The following is a 27,192-nucleotide window of genomic DNA, read 5'->3' as shown; positions in this document are numbered from 1 at the left end:
AATAAGCCTATTTAATAAGCCTATTTAATAAGCCTATTTAATAAGTCTATTTAATAAGTCTATTTAATAAGCCTATTTAAAGAGTATTCAATGAGCCTATTTGTTAAGCCTTTTTATTGAGCCTATTTAATAAGCCTATTTATTAAGCCTATTTAATAAGCCTATTTAATAAGCCTAAGTCGCTGAAATAAGCCTATTTAATAAGGCTATTTAATAAGTCTAAGTTGCTGAAATAAACCTATTTAAAAAGCCTAAGTTGCTAAAATAAGCCTATTTAATTAGGCTATTTAATAAGTCTATTTAATAAGCCTATTTAATACGCCTATTTAATAAGCCTATTTAATAAGCCTATTTAATAAGCCTATTTAATGAGCCTATTTATTGAGCCTATTTAATAAGCCTATTTAATAAGCCTATTTAATAAGCCTATTTAATAAGCCTATTTAATAAGTCTATTTAATAAGTCTATTTAATAAGACTATTTAAAGAGTATTCAATGAGCCTATTTATTAAGCCTTTTTATTGAGCCTATTTAATAAGCCTATTTATTAAGCCTATTTAATAAGCCTATTTAATAAGCCTAAGTTGCTAAAATAAGCCTATTTAATTAGGCTATTTAATAAGTCTATTTAATAAGCCTATTTAATACGCCTATTTAATAAGCCTATTTATTGAGCCTATTTAATAAGCCTATTTAATAAGCCTATTTAATAAGCCTATTGATTGATCCTATTTAATAAGTCTATGTAATAAGCCTATTTAATAAGCCTATTTAATAAGTATTTATTGAGCCTATTTAATCAGTCTATTTAATAAGCCTATTTAATAGGACTATTTAATAAGTCTACGTTGCTGAAATAAGGCTATTTAATAAGCCCAAGTTGCTGAAATGAGCCTATTTAATGAGGCTATTTAATAAGTCTATTTAATAAGCCTATTTAATAAGCCTATTTAATAAGCCTATTTAATAAGCCTATTTAATAAGCCTATTTAATAAGTCTATTTAATAAGTCTATTTAATCAGCATATTTAATAAGTATTTAATGAGCCTATTTAATAAGCCTATTTAATAAGTCTATTTAATAAGCCTATTTAATAAGCCTATTTAATAAGCCTATTTATTAAGCCTATTTAATAAGCCTGTTTAATATGCCTATTTAATAAGTATTTAATGAGCCTAATTAATAAGCCTAAGTTGGTGAAATAAGCCTATTTAATAAGCCCAAGTTGCTGAAATAAGCCTATTTAATAAGGCTGTTTAATAAGCCTAAGTTGCTGAAATACGCCTATTTCATAAGACTAAGTTGCTGAAATAAGGCTTTTTAATAAGTCTAAGTTGCTGAAATAAGCCTATTTAATAAGCCTAAGTTGCTAAAATAAGTCTATTTAATAAGGCTATTTGATAAGCCTATTTAATAAGCCTATTTAATAAGCCTATTTAATAAGTCTATTTAATAAGTCTATTTAATAAGCCTATTTAAAGAGTATTCAATGAGCCTATTTGTTAAGCCTTTTTATTGAGCCTATTTAATAAGCCTATTTATTAAGCCTATTTAATAAGCCTATTTAATAAGCCTAAGTCGCTGAAATAAGCCTATTTAATAAGGCTATTTAATAAGTCTAAGTTGCTGAAATAAACCTATTTAAAAAGCCTAAGTTGCTAAAATAAGCCTATTTAATTAGGCTATTTAATAAGTCTATTTAATAAGCCTATTTAATACGCCTATTTAATAAGCCTATTTAATAAGCCTATTTAATAAGCCTATTTAATGAGCCTATTTATTGAGCCTATTTAATAAGCCTATTTAATAAGCCTATTTAATAAGCCTATTTAATAAGCCTATTTAATAAGTCTATTTAATAAGTCTATTTAATAAGCCTATTTAAAGAGTATTCAATGAGCCTATTTATTAAGCCTTTTTATTGAGCCTATTTAATAAGCCTATTTATTAAGCCTATTTAATAAGCCTATTTAATAAGCCTAAGTTGCTAAAATAAGCCTATTTAATTAGGCTATTTAATAAGTCTATTTAATAAGCCTATTTAATACGCCTATTTAATGAGCCTATTTATTGAGCCTATTTAATAAGCCTATTTAATAAGCCTATTTAATAAGCCTATTGATTGATCCTATTTAATAAGTCTATGTAATAAGCCTATTTAATAAGCCTATTTAATAAGTATTTATTGAGCCTATTTAATCAGTCTATTTAATAAGCCTATTTAATAGGACTATTTAATAAGTCTACGTTGCTGAAATAAGGCTATTTAATAAGCCCAAGTTGCTGAAATGAGCCTATTTAATGAGGCTATTTAATAAGTCTATTTAATAAGCCTATTTAATAAGCCTATTTAATAAGCCTATTTAATAAGCCTATTTAATAAGCCTATTTAATAAGTCTATTTAATAAGTCTATTTAATCAGCATATTTAATAAGTATTTAATGAGCCTATTTAATAAGCCTATTTATTGAGCCTATTTAATAAGCCAATTTATTAAGCCTATTTAATAAGCCTATTTAATAAGCCTATTTAATAAGTCTATTTAATAAGCCTATTTAATAAGCCTATTTAATAAGCCTATTTATTAAGCCTATTTAATAAGCCTGTTTAATATGCCTATTTAATAAGTATTTAATGAGCCTAATTAATAAGCCTAAGTTGCTGAAATAAGCCTATTTAATAAGCCCAAGTTGCTGAAATAAGCCTATTTAATAAGCCTATTTAATAAGCCTATTTAATAAGCCTATTTAATAAGTCTATTTAATAAGTCTATTTAATAAGACTATTTAAAGAGTATTCAATGAGCCTATTTATTAAGCCTTTTTATTGAGCCTATTTAATAAGCCTATTTATTAAGCCTATTTAATAAGCCTATTTAATAAGCCTAAGTTGCTAAAATAAGCCTATTTAATTAGGCTATTTAATAAGTCTATTTAATAAGCCTATTTAATACGCCTATTTAATAAGCCTATTTATTGAGCCTATTTAATAAGCCTATTTAATAAGCCTATTTAATAAGCCTATTGATTGATCCTATTTAATAAGTCTATGTAATAAGCCTATTTAATAAGCCTATTTAATAAGTATTTATTGAGCCTATTTAATCAGTCTATTTAATAAGCCTATTTAATAGGACTATTTAATAAGTCTACGTTGCTGAAATAAGGCTATTTAATAAGCCCAAGTTGCTGAAATGAGCCTATTTAATGAGGCTATTTAATAAGTCTATTTAATAAGCCTATTTAATAAGCCTATTTAATAAGCCTATTTAATAAGCCTATTTAATAAGCCTATTTAATAAGTCTATTTAATAAGTCTATTTAATCAGCATATTTAATAAGTATTTAATGAGCCTATTTAATAAGCCTATTTAATAAGTCTATTTAATAAGCCTATTTAATAAGCCTATTTAATAAGCCTATTTATTAAGCCTATTTAATAAGCCTGTTTAATATGCCTATTTAATAAGTATTTAATGAGCCTAATTAATAAGCCTAAGTTGCTGAAATAAGCCTATTTAATAAGCCCAAGTTGCTGAAATAAGCCTATTTAATAAGGCTGTTTAATAAGCCTAAGTTGCTGAAATACGCCTATTTCATAAGACTAAGTTGCTGAAATAAGGCTTTTTAATAAGTCTAAGTTGCTGAAATAAGCCTATTTAATAAGCCTAAGTTGCTAAAATAAGTCTATTTAATAAGGCTATTTGATAAGCCTATTTAATAAGCCTATTTAATAAGCCTATTTAATAAGTCTATTTAATAAGTCTATTTAATAAGCCTATTTAAAGAGTATTCAATGAGCCTATTTGTTAAGCCTTTTTATTGAGCCTATTTAATAAGCCTATTTATTAAGCCTATTTAATAAGCCTATTTAATAAGCCTAAGTCGCTGAAATAAGCCTATTTAATAAGGCTATTTAATAAGTCTAAGTTGCTGAAATAAACCTATTTAAAAAGCCTAAGTTGCTAAAATAAGCCTATTTAATTAGGCTATTTAATAAGTCTATTTAATAAGCCTATTTAATACGCCTATTTAATAAGCCTATTTAATAAGCCTATTTAATAAGCCTATTTAATGAGCCTATTTATTGAGCCTATTTAATAAGCCTATTTAATAAGCCTATTTAATAAGCCTATTTAATAAGCCTATTTAATAAGTCTATTTAATAAGTCTATTTAATAAGCCTATTTAAAGAGTATTCAATGAGCCTATTTATTAAGCCTTTTTATTGAGCCTATTTAATAAGCCTATTTATTAAGCCTATTTAATAAGCCTATTTAATAAGCCTAAGTTGCTAAAATAAGCCTATTTAATTAGGCTATTTAATAAGTCTATTTAATAAGCCTATTTAATACGCCTATTTAATGAGCCTATTTATTGAGCCTATTTAATAAGCCTATTTAATAAGCCTATTTAATAAGCCTATTGATTGATCCTATTTAATAAGTCTATGTAATAAGCCTATTTAATAAGCCTATTTAATAAGTATTTATTGAGCCTATTTAATCAGTCTATTTAATAAGCCTATTTAATAGGACTATTTAATAAGTCTACGTTGCTGAAATAAGGCTATTTAATAAGCCCAAGTTGCTGAAATGAGCCTATTTAATGAGGCTATTTAATAAGTCTATTTAATAAGCCTATTTAATAAGCCTATTTAATAAGCCTATTTAATAAGCCTATTTAATAAGCCTATTTAATAAGTCTATTTAATAAGTCTATTTAATCAGCATATTTAATAAGTATTTAATGAGCCTATTTAATAAGCCTATTTATTGAGCCTATTTAATAAGCCTATTTATTAAGCCTATTTAATAAGCCTATTTAATAAGCCTATTTAATAAGTCTATTTAATAAGCCTATTTAATAAGCCTATTTAATAAGCCTATTTATTAAGCCTATTTAATAAGCCTGTTTAATATGCCTATTTAATAAGTATTTAATGAGCCTAATTAATAAGCCTAAGTTGCTGAAATAAGCCTATTTAATAAGCCCAAGTTGCTGAAATAAGCCTATTTAATAAGGCTGTTTAATAAGCCTAAGTTGCTGAAATACGCCTATTTCATAAGACTAAGTTGCTGAAATAAGGCTTTTTAATAAGTCTAAGTTGCTGAAATAAGCCTATTTAATAAGCCTAAGTTGCTAAAATAAGTCTATTTAATAAGGCTATTTGATAAGCCTAAGTTGCTGAATAAGCCTATTTAATAAGTCTAAGTTGCTGAAATAAGGCTATTTAATAAGCCTAAGTTGCTGAAATTAGCCTTTTTATTAAGCCTAAGTTGCTAAAATAAGACTATTTAATGAGGCTATTTAATAAGTCTATTTAATAAGCCTATTTAATAAGCCTATTTAATAAGCCTATTTAATATGCCTATTTAATAATTCTATTTAATAAGTCTATTTAATACGCCTATTTAATAAGTATTTAATGATCCTATTTAATAAGCCTATTTATTGAGCCTATTTAATCAGCCTATTTATTAAGCCTATTTAATAAGCCTATTTAATAAGCCTATTTAATAAGTCTATTTAATAAGCCTATTTAATGAGCCTATTTAATAAGCCTAGTTGATAAGCCTATTTATTAAGCATATTTAATGAGCCTATTTAATAAGCCTATTTATTGAGCCTATTTAATAAGCCTATTTAATAAGCCTGTTTAATATGCCTATTTAATAAGTATTTAATGAGCCTAATTAATAAGCCTAAGTTGCTGAAATAAGCCTATTTAATAAGCCCAAGTTGCTGAAATAAGCCTATTTAATAAGGCTGTTTAATAAGCCTAAGTTGCTGAAATACGCCTATTTCATAAGACTAAGTTGCTGAAATAAGGCTTTTTAATAAGTCTAAGTTGCTGAAATAAGCCTATTTAATAAGCCTAAGTTGCTAAAATAAGTCTATTTAATAAGGCTATTTGATAAGCCTAAGTTGCTGAATAAGCCTATTTAATAAGTCTAAGTTGCTGAAATAAGGCTATTTAATAAGCCTAAGTTGCTGAAATTAGCCTTTTTATTAAGCCTAAGTTGCTAAAATAAGACTATTTAATGAGGCTATTTAATAAGTCTATTTAATAAGCCTATTTAATAAGCCTATTTAATAAGCCTATTTAATATGCCTATTTAATAAGTCTATTTAATAAGTCTATTTAATACGCCTATTTAATAAGTTTTTAATGAGCCTATTTAATAAGCCTATTTATTGAGCCTATTTAATCAGCCTATTTATTAAGCCTATTTAATAAGCCTATTTAATAAGCCTATTTAATAAGTCTATTTAATAAGCCTATTTAATGAGCCTATTTAATAAGCCTAGTTGATAAGCCTATTTATTAATCATATTTAATGAGCCTATTTAATAAGCCTATTTATTGAGCCTATTTAATAAGTCTATTTAATAAGCCTGTTTAATGAGCCTATTTAATAAGTATTTAATGAGCCTATTTAATAAGCCTAAGTTGCTGAATAAGCCTATTTAATAAGCCTACGTTGCTGAAATAAGCCTATTTAATAAGCCTATTTAATAAGCCTAAGTTGCTGAAATAACACTATTTAATAAGCCTAAGTTGCTGAGATAAGCCTATCTAATAAGCCTAAGTTGCTGAAATAAGGCTATTTAATAAGTCTAATTTGCTGAAATAAGCCTATTTAATAAGCCTAAGTTGCTAAAATAAGCCTATTTAATGAGGTTATTTAATAAGTCTATTTAATAAGCCTATTTAATAAGCCTATTTAATAAGCCTATTTAATAAGCCTATTTAATAAGTCTATTTAATAAGTCTATTTAATAAGCCTATTTAAAGAGTATTCAATGAGCCTATTTGTTAAGCCTTTTTATTGAGCCTATTTAATAAGCCTATTTATTAAGCCTATTTAATAAGCCTATTTAATAAGCCTAAGTCGCTGAAATAAGCCTATTTAATAAGGCTATTTAATAAGTCTAAGTTGCTGAAATAAACCTATTTAAAAAGCCTAAGTTGCTAAAATAAGCCTATTTAATTAGGCTATTTAATAAGTCTATTTAATAAGCCTATTTAATACGCCTATTTAATAAGCCTATTTAATAAGCCTATTTAATAAGCCTATTTAATGAGCCTATTTATTGAGCCTATTTAATAAGCCTATTTAATAAGCCTATTTAATAAGCCTATTTAATAAGCCTATTTAATGAGCCTATTTATTGAGCCTATTTAATAAGTCTATTTAATAAGCCTATTTAATAAGCCTATTTAATAAGTATTTATTGAGCCTATTTAATCAGTCTATTTAATAAGCCTATTTAATAGGCCTATTTAATAAGTCTACGTTGCTGAAATAAGCCTATTTAATAAGCCTAAGTTGCTGAATAAGCCTATTTCATAAGTCTAAGTTGCTGAAATAAGCCTATTTAATAAACCTAAGTTGCTGAAATAAGCCTATTTAATAAGGCTATTTAATAAGCCTAAGTTGCTGAATAAGCATATTTAATAAGTCTAAGTTGCTGAAATAAGGCTATTTAATAAGCCCAAGTTGCTGAAATGAGCCTATTTAATGAGGCTATTTAATACGTCTATTTAATAAGCCTATTTATTAAGCCTATTTAATAAGCCTATTTAATAAGCCTATTTAATAAGCCTATTTAATAAGTCTATTTAATAAGTCTATTTAATCAGCCTATTTAATAAGTATTTAATGAGCCTATTTAATAAGCCTATTTATTGAGCCTATTTAATAAGCCTATTTATTAAGCCTATTTAATAAGCCTATTTAATAAGCCTATTTAATAAGTCTATTTAATATGCCTATTTAATAAGCCTATTTAATAAGCTTATTTATTAAGCCTATTTAATGAGCCTATTTAATAAGCCTATTTATTGAGCCTATTTAATAAGTCTATTTAATAAGCCTGTTTAATAAGCCTATTTAATAAGTATTTAATGAGCCTAATTAATAAGCCTAAGTTGCTGAATAAGCCTATTTAATAAGCCTAAGTTGCTGAAATAAGCCTATTTAATAAGCCTATTTAATAAGCCTAAGTTGCTGAATAAGCCTATTTAATAAGCCTAAGTTGCTGAATAAGCCTATTTAATAAGTCTAAGTTGCTTAAATAAGGCTATTTAATAAGCCTAAGATGTTGAAATAAGGCTATTTAATAAGTCTAAGTTGCTGAAATAAGGCTATTTAATAAGTCTAAGTTGCTGAAATAAGCCTATTTAATAAGCCTAAGTTGCTGAAATAAGTATATTTAATGAGCATAAGTTGCTGAAATAAGCCTATTTAATAAGCCTAAGTTGCTGAGATAAGCCTATTTAATAAGTCTAAGTTGCTGAAATAAGGCAATTTAATAAGCCTAAGTTGCTGAAATAAGCCTATTTAATAAGCCCAAGTTGCTGAAATAAGCCTACTTAATTAGGCTATTTAATAAGCCTAAGTTGCTAAAATAAGCCTATTTAATAAGGCTATTTAATAAGCGTAAGTTGCTGAAATAAGCCTATTTAATAAGCCCAAGTTGTTGAAATAAGCCTATTTAATAAGCCTATTTAATAAGCCTAAGTTGCTGAAATAAGCTTATTTAATAAGCCTAAGTTGCTGAAATAAGCCTATTTAATAGGCCTATCTAATAAGTCTAAGTTTCAGAAATGAGCATATTTCACAAGCCTATTTAATGAGCCTAAGTTGCTGAAATGTCTATTTAATAAGTCAATTTAATGTCTAAGTTGCTAAAATAAGCCTATTTAATAAGGCTATTTAATAAGTCTAAGTTGCTGAAATAAACCTATTTAAAATGCTATTAATACGCCTAAGTTGCTGAAATAAACCTGATTAATAAGGCTATTTAATAAGCATAAGTTGCTGAAATAAGCCTTTTTAATAAGCCTACGTTGCTGAAATAAGCCTATATAAAAAGGTCTATTTAATAAGTCTAAGTTGCTGAAATAAACCTATTTAAAAATGCAATTTAATAAGCCTAAATTGCTGAAATAAACCTGTTTAATAAGGCTATTTAATAAGCATAAGTTGCTGAAATAAGCCTATTTAATAAGCCTAAGTTGCTGAAATAAGCCTATTTAATAAGGCTATTTAATAAGTCTAAGTTGCAGAAATAAACCTATTTAATAATGCTATTTAATACGCCTAAGTTGCTGAAATAAGCATATTTAATAAGCCTAAGTTGCTAAAATAAGCCTATTTAATAGGCCTATCTAATAAGTCTAAGTTGCAGAAATAAGCATATTTCATAAGCCTATTTAATGAGCCTAAGTTGCTGAAATGTCTATTTAATGTCGATTTAATAAGTCTAAGTTGCTAAAATAAGCCTATTTAATAAGGCTATTTAATAAGCCTAAGTTGCTGAAATAAGCCTATTTAATAAGGCTATTTAATGAGCCTAAGTTGCTGAAATAAGCCTATTTAATAAGCCGAAGTTTCTGAACTAAGCCTATTTAAAAAGGTATATTTAATAAGTCTAAGTTCATGAAATAAACCTATTTAAAAATGCTACTTAATAAGCCTAAGTTTACTGAAATAAACCTGTTTAATAATGCTATTTAATAAGCGTAAGTTGCTGAAATAAGCCTATTTAATAAGCCTAAGTTGCTGAAATAAGCCTATTTAATAAGGCTATTTAATAAGTCTGAGTTGCTGAAATAAACCTATTTAAAAAGCCTAAGTTGCTCAAATAAGCCTATTTAATGGGGCTATTTAATAAGTCTATTTAATAAGCCTATTTAATACGCCTATTTAATAAGTCTATTTAATAAGCCTATTTAATGAGCCTATTTAATAAGCCTAGTTGATAAGCCTATTTATTAAGCATATTTAATGAGCCTATTTAATAAGCCTATTTATTGAGCCTATTTAATAAGCCTATTTAATAAGCCTGTTTAATATGCCTATTTAATAAGTATTTAATGAGCCTAATTAATAAGCCTAAGTTGCTGAAATAAGCCTATTTAATAAGCCCAAGTTGCTGAAATAAGCCTATTTAATAAGGCTGTTTAATAAGCCTAAGTTGCTGAAATACGCCTATTTCATAAGACTAAGTTGCTGAAATAAGGCTTTTTAATAAGTCTAAGTTGCTGAAATAAGCCTATTTAATAAGCCTAAGTTGCTAAAATAAGTCTATTTAATAAGGCTATTTGATAAGCCTAAGTTGCTGAATAAGCCTATTTAATAAGTCTAAGTTGCTGAAATAAGGCTATTTAATAAGCCTAAGTTGCTGAAATTAGCCTTTTTATTAAGCCTAAGTTGCTAAAATAAGACTATTTAATGAGGCTATTTAATAAGTCTATTTAATAAGCCTATTTAATAAGCCTATTTAATAAGCCTATTTAATATGCCTATTTAATAAGTCTATTTAATAAGTCTATTTATTACGCCTATTTAATAAGTTTTTAATGAGCCTATTTAATAAGCCTATTTATTGAGCCTATTTAATCAGCCTATTTATTAAGCCTATTTAATAAGCCTATTTAATAAGCCTATTTAATAAGTCTATTTAATAAGCCTATTTAATGAGCCTATTTAATAAGCCTAGTTGATAAGCCTATTTATTAATCATATTTAATGAGCCTATTTAATAAGCCTATTTATTGAGCCTATTTAATAAGTCTATTTAATAAGCCTGTTTAATGAGCCTATTTAATAAGTATTTAATGAGCCTATTTAATAAGCCTAAGTTGCTGAATAAGCCTATTTAATAAGCCTACGTTGCTGAAATAAGCCTATTTAATAAGCCTATTTAATAAGCCTAAGTTGCTGAAATAACACTATTTAATAAGCCTAAGTTGCTGAGATAAGCCTATCTAATAAGCCTAAGTTGCTGAAATAAGGCTATTTAATAAGTCTAATTTGCTGAAATAAGCCTATTTAATAAGCCTAAGTTGCTAAAATAAGCCTATTTAATGAGGTTATTTAATAAGTCTATTTAATAAGCCTATTTAATAAGCCTATTTAATAAGCCTATTTAATAAGCCTATTTAATAAGTCTATTTAATAAGTCTATTTAATAAGCCTATTTAAAGAGTATTCAATGAGCCTATTTGTTAAGCCTTTTTATTGAGCCTATTTAATAAGCCTATTTATTAAGCCTATTTAATAAGCCTATTTAATAAGCCTAAGTCGCTGAAATAAGCCTATTTAATAAGGCTATTTAATAAGTCTAAGTTGCTGAAATAAACCTATTTAAAAAGCCTAAGTTGCTAAAATAAGCCTATTTAATTAGGCTATTTAATAAGTCTATTTAATAAGCCTATTTAATACGCCTATTTAATAAGCCTATTTAATAAGCCTATTTAATAAGCCTATTTAATGAGCCTATTTATTGAGCCTATTTAATAAGCCTATTTAATAAGCCTATTTAATAAGCCTATTTAATAAGCCTATTTAATGAGCCTATTTATTGAGCCTATTTAATAAGTCTATTTAATAAGCCTATTTAATAAGCCTATTTAATAAGTATTTATTGAGCCTATTTAATCAGTCTATTTAATAAGCCTATTTAATAGGCCTATTTAATAAGTCTACGTTGCTGAAATAAGCCTATTTAATAAGCCTAAGTTGCTGAATAAGCCTATTTCATAAGTCTAAGTTGCTGAAATAAGCCTATTTAATAAACCTAAGTTGCTGAAATAAGCCTATTTAATAAGGCTATTTAATAAGCCTAAGTTGCTGAATAAGCATATTTAATAAGTCTAAGTTGCTGAAATAAGGCTATTTAATAAGCCCAAGTTGCTGAAATGAGCCTATTTAATGAGGCTATTTAATACGTCTATTTAATAAGCCTATTTATTAAGCCTATTTAATAAGCCTATTTAATAAGCCTATTTAATAAGCCTATTTAATAAGTCTATTTAATAAGTCTATTTAATCAGCCTATTTAATAAGTATTTAATGAGCCTATTTAATAAGCCTATTTATTGAGCCTATTTAATAAGCCTATTTATTAAGCCTATTTAATAAGCCTATTTAATAAGCCTATTTAATAAGTCTATTTAATATGCCTATTTAATAAGCCTATTTAATAAGCTTATTTATTAAGCCTATTTAATGAGCCTATTTAATAAGCCTATTTATTGAGCCTATTTAATAAGTCTATTTAATAAGCCTGTTTAATAAGCCTATTTAATAAGTATTTAATGAGCCTAATTAATAAGCCTAAGTTGCTGAATAAGCCTATTTAATAAGCCTAAGTTGCTGAAATAAGCCTATTTAATAAGCCTATTTAATAAGCCTAAGTTGCTGAATAAGCCTATTTAATAAGCCTAAGTTGCTGAATAAGCCTATTTAATAAGTCTAAGTTGCTTAAATAAGGCTATTTAATAAGCCTAAGATGTTGAAATAAGGCTATTTAATAAGTCTAAGTTGCTGAAATAAGGCTATTTAATAAGTCTAAGTTGCTGAAATAAGCCTATTTAATAAGCCTAAGTTGCTGAAATAAGTATATTTAATGAGCATAAGTTGCTGAAATAAGCCTATTTAATAAGCCTAAGTTGCTGAGATAAGCCTATTTAATAAGTCTAAGTTGCTGAAATAAGGCAATTTAATAAGCCTAAGTTGCTGAAATAAGCCTATTTAATAAGCCCAAGTTGCTGAAATAAGCCTACTTAATTAGGCTATTTAATAAGCCTAAGTTGCTAAAATAAGCCTATTTAATAAGGCTATTTAATAAGCGTAAGTTGCTGAAATAAGCCTATTTAATAAGCCCAAGTTGTTGAAATAAGCCTATTTAATAAGCCTATTTAATAAGCCTAAGTTGCTGAAATAAGCTTATTTAATAAGCCTAAGTTGCTGAAATAAGCCTATTTAATAGGCCTATCTAATAAGTCTAAGTTTCAGAAATGAGCATATTTCACAAGCCTATTTAATGAGCCTAAGTTGCTGAAATGTCTATTTAATAAGTCAATTTAATGTCTAAGTTGCTAAAATAAGCCTATTTAATAAGGCTATTTAATAAGTCTAAGTTGCTGAAATAAACCTATTTAAAATGCTATTAATACGCCTAAGTTGCTGAAATAAACCTGATTAATAAGGCTATTTAATAAGCATAAGTTGCTGAAATAAGCCTTTTTAATAAGCCTACGTTGCTGAAATAAGCCTATATAAAAAGGTCTATTTAATAAGTCTAAGTTGCTGAAATAAACCTATTTAAAAATGCAATTTAATAAGCCTAAATTGCTGAAATAAACCTGTTTAATAAGGCTATTTAATAAGCATAAGTTGCTGAAATAAGCCTATTTAATAAGCCTAAGTTGCTGAAATAAGCCTATTTAATAAGGCTATTTAATAAGTCTAAGTTGCAGAAATAAACCTATTTAATAATGCTATTTAATACGCCTAAGTTGCTGAAATAAGCATATTTAATAAGCCTAAGTTGCTAAAATAAGCCTATTTAATAGGCCTATCTAATAAGTCTAAGTTGCAGAAATAAGCATATTTCATAAGCCTATTTAATGAGCCTAAGTTGCTGAAATGTCTATTTAATGTCGATTTAATAAGTCTAAGTTGCTAAAATAAGCCTATTTAATAAGGCTATTTAATAAGCCTAAGTTGCTGAAATAAGCCTATTTAATAAGGCTATTTAATGAGCCTAAGTTGCTGAAATAAGCCTATTTAATAAGCCGAAGTTTCTGAACTAAGCCTATTTAAAAAGGTATATTTAATAAGTCTAAGTTCATGAAATAAACCTATTTAAAAATGCTACTTAATAAGCCTAAGTTTACTGAAATAAACCTGTTTAATAATGCTATTTAATAAGCGTAAGTTGCTGAAATAAGCCTATTTAATAAGCCTAAGTTGCTGAAATAAGCCTATTTAATAAGGCTATTTAATAAGTCTGAGTTGCTGAAATAAACCTATTTAAAAAGCCTAAGTTGCTCAAATAAGCCTATTTAATGGGGCTATTTAATAAGTCTATTTAATAAGCCTATTTAATACGCCTATTTAATAAGTCTATTTAATAAGCCTATTTAATAAGCCTATTTAATAAGCCTATTTATTGAGCCTATTTAATAAGCCTATTTAATAAGCCTATTTATTGAGACTATTTAATAAATCTATTTAATAAGCCTATTTAATAAGCCTATTTAATGAGTATTTGATGAGCCTATTTAATCAGTCTATTTAATAAGCCTATTTAATAGGCCTATTTAATAAGTCTAAGTTACTGAAATAAGCCTATTTAATAAGCCTACATTGCTGAAAAGCCTATTTCATAAGCCTAAGTTGCTGAAATAAGCCTTTTTAATAAGTCTAAGTTGCTGAAATAAGCCTATTTAATAAGCCTAAGTTGCTGAAATAAGCCTATTTAATAAGGCTATTTAATAAGCCTAAGTTGCTGAATAAGCCTATTTAATAAGTCTAAGTTGCTGAACTAAGGCTATTTAATAAGCCTAAGTTGCTGAAATGAGCCTATTTAATAAGCCTAAGTTGCTGAAATAAGGCTATTTAATAAGTCTAAGTTGCTGAAATAAACCTATTTAATAAGCCTAAGTTGCTGAAATAAGCCTATTTAATAGGCCTATCTAATAAGTCTAAGTTGCAGAAATAAGCATATTTCATAAGCCTATTTAATGAGCCTAAGTTGCTGAAATGTCTATTTAATAAGTCGATTTAATAAGTCTAAGTTGCTAAAATAAGCCTATTTAATAAGGCTATTTAATAAGCCTAAGTTGCTGAAATGAGCCTATTTAATGAGGCTATTTAATGAGCCTAAGTTGCTGAAATAAGCCTATTTAATAAGCCTACGTTTCTGAACTAAGCCTATTTAAAAAGGTCTATTTAATAAGTCTAAGTTACTGAAATAAACCTATTTAAAAATGCTATTTAATACGCCTAAGTTGCTGAAATAAACCTGATTAATAAGGCTATTTAATAAGCATAAGTTGCTGAAATAAGCCTATTTAATAAGCCTAAGTTGCTGAAATAAGCCTATTTAATAAGGCTATTTAATAAGTCTAAGTTGCAGAAATAAACCTATTTAATAATGCTATTTAAAACGCCTAAGTTGCTGAAATAAGCATATTTAATAAGCCTAAGTTGCTGAAATAAGCCTATTTAATAGGCCTATCTAATAAGTCTAAGTTGCAGAAATAAGCATATTTCATAAGCATATTTAATGAGCCTAAGTTGCTGAAATGTCTATTTAATAAGTCGATTTAATAAGTCTAAGTTGCTAAAATAAGCCTATTTAATAAGGCTATTTAATAAGCCTAAGTTGCTGAAAAAAGCCTATTTAATAAGGCTATTTAATGAGCCTAAGTTGCTGAAATAAGCCTATGTAAAAAGCCTAAGTTTCTGAACTAAGCCTATTTAAAAAGGTATATTTAATAAGTCTAAGTTGCTGAAATAAACCTATTTAAAAATGCTATTTAATAAGCCTAAGTTGCTGAAATAAACCTGTTTAATAAGGCTATTTAATAAGCGTAAGTTGCTGGAATAAGCCTATTTAATAAGCCTAAGTTGCTGAAATAAGCCTATTTAATAAGGCTATTTAATAAGTCTAAGTTGCTGAAATAAACCTATTTAATAAGCCTAAGTTGCTAAAATAAGCCTATTTAATGAGGCTATTTAATAAGTCCATTTAATAAGCCTATTTAATAAGCCTATTTAATACACCTATTTAATAAGCCTATTTAATACGCCTATTTAATAAGCCTATTTATTGAGCCTATTTAATAAGCCTATTTAATAAGCCTATTTAATAAGCCTATTTATTGAGCCTATTTAATAAGTCTATTTAATAAGCCTATTTAATAGACCTATTTAATAAGTCTAAGTTGCTGAAATAAGCCTATTTAATAAGCCTAAGTTGCTGAAAAGCCTATTTCATAAGCCTAAGTTGCTGAAATAAGCCTTTTTAATAAGTCTAATTTGCTGAAATAAGTATATTTAATAAGCCTAAGTTGCTGAAATAAGCCTATTTAATAAGGCTATTTAATAAGTCTAAGTTGCAGAAATAAACCTATTTAATAATGCTATTTAATACGCCTAAGTTGCTGAAATAAGCATATTTAATAAGCCTAAGTTGCTAAAATAAGCCTATTTAATAGGCCTATCTAATAAGTCTAAGTTGCAGAAATAAGCATATTTCATAAGCCTATTTAATGAGCCTAAGTTGCTGAAATGTCTATTTAATGTCGATTTAATAAGTCTAAGTTGCTAAAATAAGCCTATTTAATAAGGCTATTTAATAAGCCTAAGTTGCTGAAATAAGCCTATTTAATAAGGCTATTTAATGAGCCTAAGTTGCTGAAATAAGCCTATTTAATAAGCCGAAGTTTCTGAACTAAGCCTATTTAAAAAGGTATATTTAATAAGTCTAAGTTCATGAAATAAACCTATTTAAAAATGCTACTTAATAAGCCTAAGTTTACTGAAATAAACCTGTTTAATAATGCTATTTAATAAGCGTAAGTTGCTGAAATAAGCCTATTTAATAAGCCTAAGTTGCTGAAATAAGCCTATTTAATAAGGCTATTTAATAAGTCTGAGTTGCTGAAATAAACCTATTTAAAAAGCCTAAGTTGCTCAAATAAGCCTATTTAATGGGGCTATTTAATAAGTCTATTTAATAAGCCTATTTAATACGCCTATTTAATAAGTCTATTTAATAAGCCTATTTAATAAGCCTATTTAATAAGCCTATTTATTGAGCCTATTTAATAAGCCTATTTAATAAGCCTATTTATTGAGACTATTTAATAAATCTATTTAATAAGCCTATTTAATAAGCCTATTTAATGAGTATTTGATGAGCCTATTTAATCAGTCTATTTAATAAGCCTATTTAATAGGCCTATTTAATAAGTCTAAGTTACTGAAATAAGCCTATTTAATAAGCCTACATTGCTGAAAAGCCTATTTCATAAGCCTAAGTTGCTGAAATAAGCCTTTTTAATAAGTCTAAGTTGCTGAAATAAGCCTATTTAATAAGCCTAAGTTGCTGAAATAAGCCTATTTAATAAGGCTATTTAATAAGCCTAAGTTGCTGAATAAGCCTATTTAATAAGTCTAAGTTGCTGAACTAAGGCTATTTAATAAGCCTAAGTTGCTGAAATGAGCCTATTTAATAAGCCTAAGTTGCTGAAATAAGGCTATTTAATAAGTCTAAGTTGCTGAAATAAACCTATTTAATAAGCCTAAGTTGCTGAAATAAGCCTATTTAATAGGCCTATCTAATAAGTCTAAGTTGCAGAAATAAGCATATTTCATAAGCCTATTTAATGAGCCTAAGTTGCTGAAATGTCTATTTAATAAGTCGATTTAATAAGTCTAAGTTGCTAAAATAAGCCTATTTAATAAGGCTATTTAATAAGCCTAAGTTGCTGAAATGAGCCTATTTAATGAGGCTATTTAATGAGCCTAAGTTGCTGAAATAAGCCTATTTAATAAGCCTACGTTTCTGAACTAAGCCTATTTAAAAAGGTCTATTTAATAAGTCTAAGTTACTGAAATAAACCTATTTAAAATGCTATTTAATACGCCTAAGTTGCTGAAATAAACCTGATTAATAAGGCTATTTAATAAGCATAAGTTGCTGAAATAAGCCTATTTAATAAGCCTAAGTTGCTGAAATAAGCCTATTTAATAAGGCTATTTAATAAGTCTAAGTTGCAGAAATAAACCTATTTAATAATGCTATTTAAAACGCCTAAGTTGCTGAAATAAGCATATTTAATAAGCCTAAGTTGCTGAAATAAGCCTATTTAATAGGCCTATCTAATAAGTCTAAGTTGCAGAAATAAGCATATTTCATAAGCATATTTAATGAGCCTAAGTTGCTGAAATGTCTATTTAATAAGTCGATTTAATAAGTCTAAGTTGCTAAAATAAGCCTATTTAATAAGGCTATTTAATAAGCCTAAGTTGCTGAAAAAAGCCTATTTAATAAGGCTATTTAATGAGCCTAAGTTGCTGAAATAAGCCTATGTAAAAAGCCTAAGTTTCTGAACTAAGCCTATTTAAAAAGGTATATTTAATAAGTCTAAGTTGCTGAAATAAACCTATTTAAAAATGCTATTTAATAAGCCTAAGTTGCTGAAATAAACCTGTTTAATAAGGCTATTTAATAAGCATAAGTTGCTGGAATAAGCCTATTTAATAAGCCTAAGTTGCTGAAATAAGCCTATTTAATAAGGCTATTTAATAAGTCTAAGTTGCTGAAATAAACCTATTTAATAAGCCTAAGTTGCTAAAATAAGCCTATTTAATGAGGCTATTTAATAAGTCCATTTAATAAGCCTATTTAATAAGCCTATTTAATACACCTATTTAATAAGCCTATTTAATACGCCTATTTAATAAGCCTATTTATTGAGCCTATTTAATAAGCCTATTTAATAAGCCTATTTAATAAGCCTATTTATTGAGCCTATTTAATAAGTCTATTTAATAAGCCTATTTAATAGACCTATTTAATAAGTCTAAGTTGCTGAAATAAGCCTATTTAATAAGCCTAAGTTGCTGAAAAGCCTATTTCATAAGCCTAAGTTGCTGAAATAAGCCTTTTTAATAAGTCTAATTTGCTGAAATAAGTCTATTTAATAAGCCTAAGTTGCTGAAATAAGCCTATTTAATAAGGCTATTTAATAAGTCTAAGTTGCAGAAATAAACCTATTTAATAATGCTATTTAATACGCCTAAGTTGCTGAAATAAGCATATTTAATAAGCCTAAGTTGCTAAAATAAGCCTATTTAATAGGCCTATCTAATAAGTCTAAGTTGCAGAAATAAGCATATTTCATAAGCCTATTTAATGAGCCTAAGTTGCTGAAATGTCTATTTAATGTCGATTTAATAAGTCTAAGTTGCTAAAATAAGCCTATTTAATAAGGCTATTTAATAAGCCTAAGTTGCTGAAATAAGCCTATTTAATAAGGCTATTTAATGAGCCTAAGTTGCTGAAATAAGCCTATTTAATAAGCCGAAGTTTCTGAACTAAGCCTATTTAAAAAGGTATATTTAATAAGTCTAAGTTCATGAAATAAACCTATTTAAAAATGCTACTTAATAAGCCTAAGTTTACTGAAATAAACCTGTTTAATAATGCTATTTAATAAGCGTAAGTTGCTGAAATAAGCCTATTTAATAAGCCTAAGTTGCTGAAATAAGCCTATTTAATAAGGCTATTTAATAAGTCTGAGTTGCTCAAATAAGCCTATTTAATGGGGCTATTTAATAAGTCTATTTAATAAGCCTATTTAATACGCCTATTTAATAAGTCTATTTAATAAGCCTATTTAATAAGCCTATTTAATAAGCCTATTTATTGAGCCTATTTAATAAGCCTATTTAATAAGCCTATTTATTGAGACTATTTAATAAATCTATTTAATAAGCCTATTTAATAAGCCTATTTAATGAGTATTTGATGAGCCTATTTAATCAGTCTATTTAATAAGCCTATTTAATAGGCCTATTTAATAAGTCTAAGTTACTGAAATAAGCCTATTTAATAAGCCTACATTGCTGAAAAGCCTATTTCATAAGCCTAAGTTGCTGAAATAAGCCTTTTTAATAAGTCTAAGTTGCTGAAATAAGCCTATTTAATAAGCCTAAGTTGCTGAAATAAGCCTATTTAATAAGGCTATTTAATAAGCCTAAGTTGCTGAATAAGCCTATTTAATAAGTCTAAGTTGCTGAACTAAGGCTATTTAATAAGCCTAAGTTGCTGAAATGAGCCTATTTAATAAGCCTAAGTTGCTGAAATAAGGCTATTTAATAAGTCTAAGTTGCTGAAATAAACCTATTTAATAAGCCTAAGTTGCTGAAATAAGCCTATTTAATAGGCCTATCTAATAAGTCTAAGTTGCAGAAATAAGCATATTTCATAAGCCTATTTAATGAGCCTAAGTTGCTGAAATGTCTATTTAATAAGTCGATTTAATAAGTCTAAGTTGCTAAAATAAGCCTATTTAATAAGGCTATTTAATAAGCCTAAGTTGCTGAAATGAGCCTATTTAATGAGGCTATTTAATGAGCCTAAGTTGCTGAAATAAGCCTATTTAATAAGCCTACGTTTCTGAACTAAGCCTATTTAAAAAGGTCTATTTAATAAGTCTAAGTTACTGAAATAAACCTATTTAAAATGCTATTTAATACGCCTAAGTTGCTGAAATAAACCTGATTAATAAGGCTATTTAATAAGCATAAGTTGCTGAAATAAGCCTATTTAATAAGCCTAAGTTGCTGAAATAAGCCTATTTAATAAGGCTATTTAATAAGTCTAAGTTGCAGAAATAAACCTATTTAATAATGCTATTTAAAACGCCTAAGTTGCTGAAATAAGCATATTTAATAAGCCTAAGTTGCTGAAATAAGCCTATTTAATAGGCCTATCTAATAAGTCTAAGTTGCAGAAATAAGCATATTTCATAAGCATATTTAATGAGCCTAAGTTGCTGAAATGTCTATTTAATAAGTCGATTTAATAAGTCTAAGTTGCTAAAATAAGCCTATTTAATAAGGCTATTTAATAAGCCTAAGTTGCTGAAAAAAGCCTATTTAATAAGGCTATTTAATGAGCCTAAGTTGCTGAAATAAGCCTATGTAAAAAGCCTAAGTTTCTGAACTAAGCCTATTTAAAAAGGTATATTTAATAAGTCTAAGTTGCTGAAATAAACCTATTTAAAAATGCTATTTAATAAGCCTAAGTTGCTGAAATAAACCTGTTTAATAAGGCTATTTAATAAGCGTAAGTTGCTGGAATAAGCCTATTTAATAAGCCTAAGTTGCTGAAATAAGCCTATTTAATAAGGCTATTTAATAAGTCTAAGTTGCTGAAATAAACCTATTTAATAAGCCTAAGTTGCTAAAATAAGCCTATTTAATGAGGCTATTTAATAAGTCCATTTAATAAGCCTATTTAATAAGCCTATTTAATACACCTATTTAATAAGCCTATTTAATACGCCTATTTAATAAGCCTATTTATTGAGCCTATTTAATAAGCCTATTTAATAAGCCTATTTAATAAGCCTATTTATTGAGCCTATTTAATAAGTCTATTTAATAAGCCTATTTAATAGACCTATTTAATAAGTCTAAGTTGCTGAAATAAGCCTATTTAATAAGCCTAAGTTGCTGAAAAGCCTATTTCATAAGCCTAAGTTGCTGAAATAAGCCTTTTTAATAAGTCTAATTTGCTGAAATAAGTCTATTTAATAAGCCTAAGTTGCTGAAATAAGCCTATTTAATAATAAGCCTATTTAATAAGTCTAAGTTGCAGAAATAAACCTATTTAATAATGCTATTTAATACGCCTAAGTTGCTGAAATAAGCATATTTAATAAGCCTAAGTTGCTGAAATAAGCCTATTTAATAGGCCTATCTAATAAGTCTAAGTTGCAGAAATAAGCATATTTCATAAGCATATTTAATGAGCCTAAGTTGCTGAAATGTCTATTTAATAAGGCTATTTAATAAGCCTAAGTTGCTGAAATAAGCCTATTTAATAAGGCTATTTAATGAGCCTAAGTTGCTGAAATAAGCCTATGTAAAAAGCCTAAGTTTCTGAACTAAGCCTATTTAAAAAGGTATATTTAATAAGTCTAAGTTGCTGAAATAAACCTATTTAAAAATGCTATTTAAAAAGCCTAAGTTGCTGAAATAAACCTGTTTAATAAGGCTATTTAATAAGCGTAAGTTGCTGGAAAAAGCCTATTTAATATGCCTAAGTTGCTGAAATAAGCCTATTTAATAAGGCTATTTAATAAGTCTAAGTTGCTGAAATAAACCTATTTAATAAGCCTAAGTTGCTAAAATAAGCCTATTTAATGAGGCTATTTAATAAGTCCATTTAATAAGCATATTTAATAAGCCTATTTAATACGCCTATTTAATAAGCCTATTTAATACGCCTATTTAATAAGCCTATTTATTGAGCCTATTTAATAAGCCTATTTAATAAGCCTATTTAATAAGCCTATTTATTGAGCCTATTTAATAAGTCTATTTAATAAGCCTATTTAATAGACCTATTTAATAAGTCTAACTTGCTGAAATAAGCCTATTTAATAAGCCTAAGTTGCTGAAAAGCCTATTTCATAAGCGTAAGTTGCTGAAATAAGCCTTTTAAATAAGTCTAATTTGCTAAAATAAGTCTATTTAATAAGCTTAAGTTGCTGAAATAAGCCTATTTAATAAGGCTATTTAATACGCCTAAGTTGCTGAATAAGCCTATTTAATAAGTCTAAGTTGCTGAAATAAGGCTATTTAATAAGCTTAAGTTGCTGAAATGAGCCTATTTAATAAGCCTAAGTTGCTGAAATAAGGCTATTTAATAAGTCTAAGTTGCTGAAATAAGCCTATTTAATAGCCTAAGTTGCTGAAATAAGCCTATTTAATAGGCCTATCTAATAAGTCTAAGTTGCAGAAATAAGCATATTTCATAAGCCTATTTAATGAGCCTAAGTTGCTGAAATGTCTATTTAATAAGTCGATTTAATAAGTCTAAGTTGCTAAAATAAGCCTATTTAATAAGGCTATTTAATGAGCCTAAGTTGCTGAAATAATCCTATTTAATGAGGCTATTTAATGAACCTAAGTTGCTGAAATAAGCCTATTTAATAAGCCTAAGTTTCTGAACTAAGCCTATTTAAAAAGGTCTATTTAATAAGTCTAAGTTGCTGAAATAAACCTATTTAATAAGCCTAAGTTGCTGAGATAAGCCTATCTAATAAGCCTAAGTTGCTGAAATAAGGCTATTTAATAAGTCTAAGTTGCTGAAATAAACCTATTTAAAAATGCTATTTAATACGCCTAAGTTGCTGAAATAAACCTGATTAATAAGGCTATTTAATAAGCATAAGTTGCAGAAATAAACCTATTTAATAATGCTATTAAATACGCCTAAGTTGCTGAAATAAGCATATTTAATAAGCCTAAGTTGCTAAAATAAGCCTATTTAATAGGCCTATCTAATAAGTCTAAGTTGCAGAAATAAGCATATTTCATAAGCATATTTAATGAGCCTAAGTTGCTGAAATGTCTATTTAATAAGTCGATTTAATAAGTCTAAGTTGATAAAATAAGCCTATTTAATAAGGCTTTTTAATAAGCCTAAGTTGCTGAAATAAGCCTATTTAATAAGGCTATTTAATGAGCCTAAGTTGCTGAAATAAGCCTATTTAAAAAGCCTAAGTTTCTGAACTAAGCTTATTTAAAAAGGTATATTTAATAAGTCTAAGTTGCTGAAATAAACCTATTTAAAAATGCTATTTAATAAGCCTAAGTTGCTGAAATAAACCTGTTTAATAAGGCTATTTAATAAGCGTAAGTTGCTGAAATAAGCTTATTTAATAAGCCTAAGTTGCTGAAATAAGCCTATTTAATGAGGCTATTTAATAAGTCCATTTAATTAGCCTATTTAATAAGCCTATTTAATACGCCTATTTAATAAGCCTATTTAATATGCCTATTTAATAAACCTATTTAATAAGTATTTAATGAGCCTATTTATTAAGTCTATTTAATAAGCCTATTTAATAAGCCTATTTATTGAGCCTATTTAATGAGCCTATTTATTAAGCCTATTTAATAAGCCTATTTAATAAGCCTATTTAATAAGTCTATTTAATAAGCCTATTTAATGAGCCTATTTAATAAGCCTAGTTGATAAACCTATTTATTAAGCATATTTAATGAGCCTATTTAATAAGCCTATTTATTGAGCCTATTTAATAAGTCTATTTAATAAGCCTGTTTAATGAGCCTATTTAATAAGTATTTAATGAGCCTATTTAATAAGCCTAAGTTGCTGAATAAGCCTATTTAATAAGCCTACGTTGCTGAAATAAGCCTATTTAATAAGCCTATTTAATAAGCCTAAGTTGCTGAATAAGCCTATTTAATAAGCCTACGTTGCTAAAATAAGCCTCTTTAATAAGTCTAAGTTGCTGAAATAACGCTATTTAATAAGCCTAAGTTGCTGAGATAAGCCTATCTAATAAGCCTAAGTTGCTGAAATAAGGCTATTTAATAAGTCTAAGTTGCTGAAATAAGCCTATTTAATAAGCCTAAGTTGCTGAAGTAAGTATATTTAATAAGCATAAGTTGCTGAAATAAGCCTATTTAATAAGTCTAAGTTGCTGAAATAAGGCTATTTAATAAGTCTAAGTTGCTGAAATGAGCCTATTTAATCAGCGTAAGTTGCTGAAATAAGCCTATTTAATAAGTCTAAGTTGCTGAAATAAGGCTATTTAATAAGTCTAAGTTGCTGAAATAAGCCTATTTAATAAGCCTAAGTTGCTTAAATAAGACTATTTAATGAGGCTATTTAATAAGTCTATTTAATAAGCCTATTTAATAAGCCTATTTAATAAGCCTATTTAATATGCCTATTTAATAAGTCGATTTAATAAGTCTATTTAATACGCCTATTTAATAAGTATTTAATGAGCCTATTTAATAAGCCTATTTATTGAGCCTATTTAATAAGCCTATTCATTAAGCCTATTTAATAAGCCTATTTAATAAGCCTATTTAATGAGTCTATTTAATAAGCCTATTTAATGAGCCTATTTAATAAGCCTAGTTGATAAGCCTATTTATTAAGCATATTTAATGAGCCTATTTAATAAGCCTATTTATTGAGCCTATTTAATAAGTCTATTTAATAAGCCTGTTTAATGAGCCTATTTAATAAGTATTTAATGAGCCTATTTAATAAGCCTAAGTTGCTGAATAAGCCTATTTAATAAGCCTACGTTCTTGAAATAAGCCTATTTAATAAGCCTATTTAATAAGCCTAAGTTGCTGAATAAGCCTATTTAATAAGCCTAAGTTGCTGAAATAAGCCTATTTAATAAGTCTAAGTTGCTGAAATAACGCTATTTAATAAGCCTAAGTTGCTGAGATAAGCCTATCTAATAAGCCTAAGTTGCTGAAATAAGGCTATTTATTAAGTCTAAGTTGCTGAAATAAGCCTATTTAATAAGCCTAAGTTGCTGAAATAAGTATATTTAATAAGCATAAGTTGCTGAAATAAGCCTATTTAATAAGTCTAAGTTGCTGAAATAAGGCTATTTAATAAGTCTAAGTTGCTGAAATGAGCCTATTTAATCAGCGTAAGTTGCTGAAATAAGCGTATTTAATACGTCTAAGTTGCTGAAATACGGCTATTTAATAAGCTTAAGTTGCTGAAATGAGCCTATTTAATAAGCCTAAGTTGCTGAAATAAGGCTATTTAATAAGTCTAAGTTGCTGAAATAAGCCTATTTAATAGCCTAAGTTGCTGAAATAAGCTTATTTAATAGGCCTATCTAATAAGTCTAAGTTGCAGAAATAAGCATTTTTCATAAGCCTATTTAATGAGCCTAAGTTGCTGAAATGTCTATTTAATAAGTCGATTTAATAAGTCTAAGTTGCTAAAATAAGCCTATTTAATAAGGCTATTTAATGAGCCTAAGTTGCTGAAATAATCCTATTTAATGAGGCTATTTAATGAACCTAAGTTGCTGAAATAAGCCTATTTAATAAGCCTAAGTTTCTGAACTAAGCCTATTTAAAAAGGTCTATTTAATAAGTCTAAGTTGCTGAAATAAACCTATTTAAAAATGCTATTTAATACGCCTAAGTTGCTGAAATAAACCTGATTGATAAGGCTATTTAATAAGCATAAGTTGCTGAAATAAGCCTATTTAATAAGCCTACATTGCTGAACTAAGCCTATATAAAAAGGTCTATTTAATAAGTCTAGTTTGCTGAAATAAACCTATTTAAAATGCTATTTAATAAGCCTAAATTGCTGAAATAAACCTGTTTAATAAGGCTATTTAATAAGCATAAGTTGCTGAAATAAGCCTATTTAATAAGCCTAAGTTGCTGAAATAAGCCTATTTAATAAGGCTATTTAATAAGTCTAAGTTGCAGAAATAAACCTATTTAATAATGCTATTTAATACGCCTAAGTTGCTGAAATAAGCATATTTAATAAGCCTAAGTTGCTGAAATAAGCCTATTTAATAGGCCTATCTAATAAGTCTAAGTTGCAGAAATAAGCATATTTCATAAGCCTATTTAATGAGCCTAAGTTGCTGAAATGTCTATTTAATAAGTCGATTTAATAAGTCTAAGTTGCTAAAATAAGCCTATTTAATAAGGCTATTTAATGAGCCTAAGTTGCTGAAATAAGCCTATTTAATGAGGCTATTTAATGAACCTAAGTTGCTGAAATAAGTTTATTTAATAAGCCTAAGTTTCTGAACTAAGCCTATTTAAAAAGGTCTATTTAATAAGTCTAAGTTGCTGAAATAAACCTATTTAAAAATGCTATTTAATACGCCTAAGTTGCTGAAATAAACCTGATTAATAAGGCTATTTAATAAGCATAAGTTGCTGAAATAAGCCTATTTAATAAGCCTACGTTGCTGAACTAAGCCTATATAAAAAGGTCTATTTAATAAGTCTAAGTTGCTGAAATAAACCTATTTAAAATGCTATTAAATAAGCCTAAATTGCTGAAATAAACCTGTTTAATAAGGCTATTTAATAAGTCTAAGTTGCAGAAATAAACCTATTTAATAATGCTATTAAATACGCCTAAGTTGCTGAAATAAGCATATTTAATAAGCATATTTAATGAGCCTAAGTTGCTGAAATGTCTATTTAATAAGTCGATTTAATAAGTCTAAGTTGATAAAATATGCCTATTTAATAAGGCTTTTTAATAAGCCTAAGTTGCTGAAATAAACCTATTTAATAAGGCAATTTAATGAGCCTAAGTTGCTGAAATAAACCTATTTAAAAAGCCTAAGTTTCTGAACTAAGCCTATTTAAAAAGGTATATTTAATAAGTCTAAGTTGCTGAAATAAACCTATTTAAAAATGCTATTTAATAAGCCTAAGTTGCTGAAATAAACCTGTTTAATAAGGCTATTTAATAAGCGTAAGTTGCTGAAATAAGCTTATTTAATAAGCCTAAGTTGCTGAAATAAGCCTATTTAATAAGGCTATTTAATGTCTAAGTTGCTGAAATAAACCTATTTAATAAGCCTAAGTTGCTAAAATAAGCCTATTTAATGAGGCTATTTAATAAGTCCATTTAATTAGCCTATTTAATAAGCCTATTTAATACGCCTATTTAATAAGCCTATTTAATATGCCTATTTAATAAACCTATTTAATAAGTATTTAATGAGCCTATTTATTAAGTCTATTTAATAAGCCTTTTTAATAAGCCTATTTAATAATGTCTATTTAATAAGCCTATTTAAAAG

The sequence above is a fragment of the Petromyzon marinus genome, unplaced genomic scaffold, assembly GCF_048934315.1.
Source record: "Petromyzon marinus isolate PM22_M1 ecotype Great Lakes invasive population unplaced genomic scaffold, UKy_Petmar_22M1.pri1.0 PM_G_Scaffold_3, whole genome shotgun sequence".
Classification (NCBI taxonomy): domain Eukaryota; kingdom Metazoa; phylum Chordata; class Hyperoartia; order Petromyzontiformes; family Petromyzontidae; genus Petromyzon; species Petromyzon marinus.
Note: the sequence above shows the minus strand (reverse complement) of the source record.